We start from the raw sequence: 4,613 nt of genomic DNA, 5'->3' as shown, positions 1-4,613 counted from the left end.
TTTTTTTTTTTTTTTTTTTTTTTTTTTTTTTTTTTTTTTTTAAGTGGCCAGAGCAATACCGTGGATTATATCATATGAAACACACACTGGCTGTCAATCAAAAAGGGGGTGCTTTGGTCAGGAATAATCAGGGGTTTTGTTTCCAACATTAATGAAGTGGCTGGAATAGCAAACATCTGCTGAGGGGACTCAAACCCCGAGCAGCTGTTGGAGCCCCCAGACCTCTTCCCACATAGGACAGCTCTGCTGCTGAGCACTTCTCCCTGAGGTCTCTGTAGGGCTGAGAAATGGGGCCATGCAGGAGGGTGGGAAGGGAAAGGCATGTCAGGAGGGTTCGGAGGGCAGGCGCTGTGACGTGGGTTGTGCACATGAGCCCAGCAAATGGCCGCGTGAGAGCCAGGCCCAGAATTCCTGTGTGTGTCCTTTCCAAGAGGGAAAGGGGTTGATCCCAGGGAAACGACCCCTCAGGTCACTGAGTGAAGCTGCTTTGTGTGTGTGTGCAAAGCCAGAACCAGAACAGAGCAAGAAGATGGCACTGCTCTGAGCTGATCGGCTGGCAATGGGTCATCCATGCAGAGAGCTCTGTCCTGTACCATAACACTGCAACAGCACCCAGCTGATCAGAAAGCACAGCAGTAGATCTGCTGAAGCAAGGTTTCTGCTGACATTTGCTTTAACCCCAGCCCTGGTGCTGCCAGGAACCCTGTCAACACTGGAACCCACTGGTGCTGAGGCATCTTACAGTGGTCTCAGATCAATTTTTTTCTTCTGAATTCACCCTATCTAATGGGCAAAGGTTGTTCTCTCAAGTCCCCCACATTACCATATTTAATTGCTTTTTCCAGTGAAATCCAGTGGGATCTCAGCATTCATCCAACACAAGAGGCTTTCTGATCTCTGCCCAATGCAAGAGGAAATGGCATTGCCCAGAAAGCTCTAAAACCAGGAGGGTGTAAAATCCTCCTACATGCACACAGAATTGGGTAAACCAAGGAGCTCCTTAGTGCTCTGCTCCTCTGAGAGAAACACTGCTCAAGGACAGACAGACACCCAGGCAGGGCATCCCTCCCCCAGCCCTGGAAGGCCTCTGTAATGTCAGGAACATACAGGATAGAAGAGAAACTGCAGTGTTTGTTGGCTCTGAACTCTGCCTTGGCCCCTCTGCAGATGGCAAGGTGAAACTGCTGGGCACCAAAGTGTGCGATGTCATAGGAATTGCAAAGCAGAGAGCTAATTGCATATGCTCACACACAGCATTGGCTTCGGGGAGGCTGTTGCTTCCAGCTTATCTCTGCAAGCAAATTTCACTCCTGGCCCAAGAGACTGCAGAGCAGGATTGCTGCAGGTCCAGCTGTTGCATTGCTTTTTACTTTTCCCAGCTCAAGCAGGTCTTGAATCCTTGCAATGATTTCTCTGTCACCTTTAGATCTGCCTGCAACCTCTGTGAGTGTCAGCAGACCTCAGTCAGAGCCAGGCTGGTTCTCCTCCTATTCCCCCTGCAATGCTGCAACATTAGCACAGCCCAAAGCAGCCCCTACGTGACAGACCTGTGCTCACAGCAACACTTCGAAGTAGTCCTTAAGCAGTCAGGATAAGCTGGGGCTTTGGAAATTTCCTTCAATAAGTGTGAACCATCAGCAGGGACTCCTCCATTTCACAGCTTGCTCTTCTGCCAGCCCTAAACCGAACCTCCTTTGCTTAGAACCACCTTTTATCTCTCACCACATGGATCGTGCTGGTCCTTAGAGGGGAGATACGGGCATGGTTTCAGACCTATATGCAGAAAAACAGAGATGGAGGGTCCCTCTGAGCACTCAGAACAGAGCCAGACCTTCTCACCACACTTCTCTCCAGGTTAGCAATAGTCTAAATCCTGGTGTTTTCCTCATTTTTCCCCCACAATGGCACTGAAGGCTGAGAAGGCATTTTGCTAATTTCCCAGCTGGGATAGGCACTACCTCCTCCTTTCCTAAGACCCACTGCTACCAAAATCAAACCCAGTTCTGCCACTGGTGCTGGTGGAGCTGTTCCCATGTGCTCCCAGGGGCGTTGCCTTACCCTCCTCAGGGAACCAAGGAACATACCAAGCTGGATTGAAGAATCCATTGTGAATCTGAAGAAGAACTGGCAGAAACGAAGGCATTTAGAGAGACACTTATGGGGTGGCTGTGATTTCTGGGTGTTGTATCGATACCACGTACACCTGAGTTGATGCCAAGGAACATAAGGCATCTTTCAGCGAGCAGGGATTTGTTTTTTCATGCTATAGCTGAGAGGCTACAATCTGGACGTGTAAACTGGGGCTAAGGAGTTTGGAAGCAGCAACCAGGAATGCAAAGGAGCATCCTGTGCCATCCTGAGCAGCAGAACACCGACGGGGCTCAGTGTGGGGCAGAGGGAGCAGATCACAGCAGTCATGGATAGGGCCTCTGTGGGGATAAAGGACAGCAGTTCCTGCAGCTCTCCTCAGGGCAATGTAGCATCGGGTTTGGGTGAGGCAGATGTGCTCAGTGCCTCCCAATATTCACCACAAATATCTGTGGGACGATGGTTTGGACAATGCCCTCAGTGATGGGCTTTGGGTTCTGGTTTGCCACAAAGAGGTCAGGCAGACCAGAAGTCTGTCTTTGGAGATCCCTTCCAAAGGAAATACCCTGTTCTCGATAGCGGTTTCCTCATGCATCCTTTTGTCTGCGGGACTCCACACTGCACATCCATCTCACATCCATCCATCGCCCCACCTGCACTGCTGCCCTCTCCAGGATCCCAGTGAACACCAAGACACGTCTTAATATGGCCAAGGTAACAAAAATCTTAGTAAAACCACAATCACTTTCCTGGAAGGATTACAGCCAACAGTAAGGGGCAGCATCTGATCTCATGAGAGCATCAGTGCTTGGGATTGGAACATTTTTTAAAGTCTCCCCCAGTTTTTGGCATGGTAAACTTCCCAGATTGAACACAGCTTCGCTCTGATCCGTGCTCCAACCTAATTTGGGTGAGGATGCACGTCTGAATGCTCACTGCTTCATCCAGCTTTGCCTAAGGCCCATTATTTTTGCACAAGCCTTGCTAAATCTCTGCCAAACTGGATGGTAGTGTTCAAAAAATCAAAACATTTCCAAGTCCTTCTATAAAAGGGAGCAGGATGTTTTGGCATTCTGTGACTGATGCTTTCTTCATTATTCACAAGGATTATATCTGTTTGTTTTCTTTTTTTTCTTTCTCCTACAAGACAATTCACCTGAAAGCAGAGAAGAAAAAGGATCCCAAACCAATAGACCAGAAGTATGACTCCAGTCTCCATAGAGACACCAGAAAAACACTATGGTCATGTGGGCTGTACACAAGAAGCCTATTCATACTGGAATGGGTGGTGTTCCAGGATGTTAAGTAATTTTGACAATCTGCCACTATCTCAGCCTGCGAGAAGCCCGGAGGGAGTTATTGATGCCATCAAGTGCTGATCTGTGTAAATGGTTTCTAGACAGCCTCCTTCATTCTTGGCTCTGCAGGACCCCAGACCTGCAGATGGATCTCAGCAAGGCCACCTGGAAGCAACCAAGGTCACCATTTCCAGACAGCATCCAAACTGCTCCGAAGAGCTTTGGCCCTTTCTGCACCAGTGCAGTTCTGGAAGCAGATTTGAGGCACTCAGGACTGGTTGACTGGCCCAGCTTATGGCTCAGGCAAAGCAGCTCATACCTGTGAGGAGCAGCAAGAATCAGCTATAATGCAATTGCCACATAGTATAATTAGGACATTAAAATGCACATAGCTGTTAAGGCCCTGGTGCCATTGGTTAAGCCCCAGAGCTTTCACTGTGTTACCAGTGTAAGTGGGGGAGTAACACATCGAACAACTGGTACATATTTCCAATCCCTTTGCATTTAGGGGGAATCTCTACATTCCTGTTTTCTCACCGGCCGTAACCTCGTTTCTACAAGGAACTCAGAGCTTTAATTCTCTCCCCACTACGTATTTCCATGGCTCTCAGAAGTGCTCCTGGCAGCCCTTGGATGGCATTCACACGGCCTTGCTGCCCCACATGCTGGTTCTCATCAGGAGCAGCCCAGCAGTAGCTGCTCCCAGACCATCACACAGCGCCCTTCAATCAGCACGCAGCTTGGATTGCACAGACCTTATTTGCAAGTAAGGACTGTTCTCCCTCTCACCTACCCCAAAGATATCTTAAGGCAGGTATATCTGCTCTCTCACTTGCTACAGACAGCAATATTCCCACAAACCTCTCCCCACTCTCCTGAACAGCAGTGTGCCCACTCTCCCTTATTCCCACCTGCAAGCACTGATCAGGGCTCATCGTGCCAATGGATTCTGCACTACAAGAAGGGGACAAAGGCTGCCTAGAGAGTGTTGTAATGCTTGCAGCTATGCTGTGGTAACAGCTTGGTATTAGTTTTGGTATTTGAAAGCAAAGTGGCTGGCTGCTAACAATAGGTAGGGCCAATATGAAAAGCATCCAGAGAGATGATGTTTGTATAAGGCTAGACTAAAAGAACACAGTGAGGACAAAAGCCTGAGATGTTAAGGACAGCCTACTATAGGCTTTATTTTATTATATAAAGCTCTCCCTGCTTTATTACTGTCAGGAT

This window comes from Centrocercus urophasianus, unplaced genomic scaffold (genome assembly GCF_019232065.1).
Source record: "Centrocercus urophasianus isolate 14NV4802_14NV808 unplaced genomic scaffold, USGS_Curo_1.0 seq_37, whole genome shotgun sequence".
Classification (NCBI taxonomy): Eukaryota; Metazoa; Chordata; class Aves; order Galliformes; family Phasianidae; genus Centrocercus; species Centrocercus urophasianus.
Note: the sequence above shows the minus strand (reverse complement) of the source record.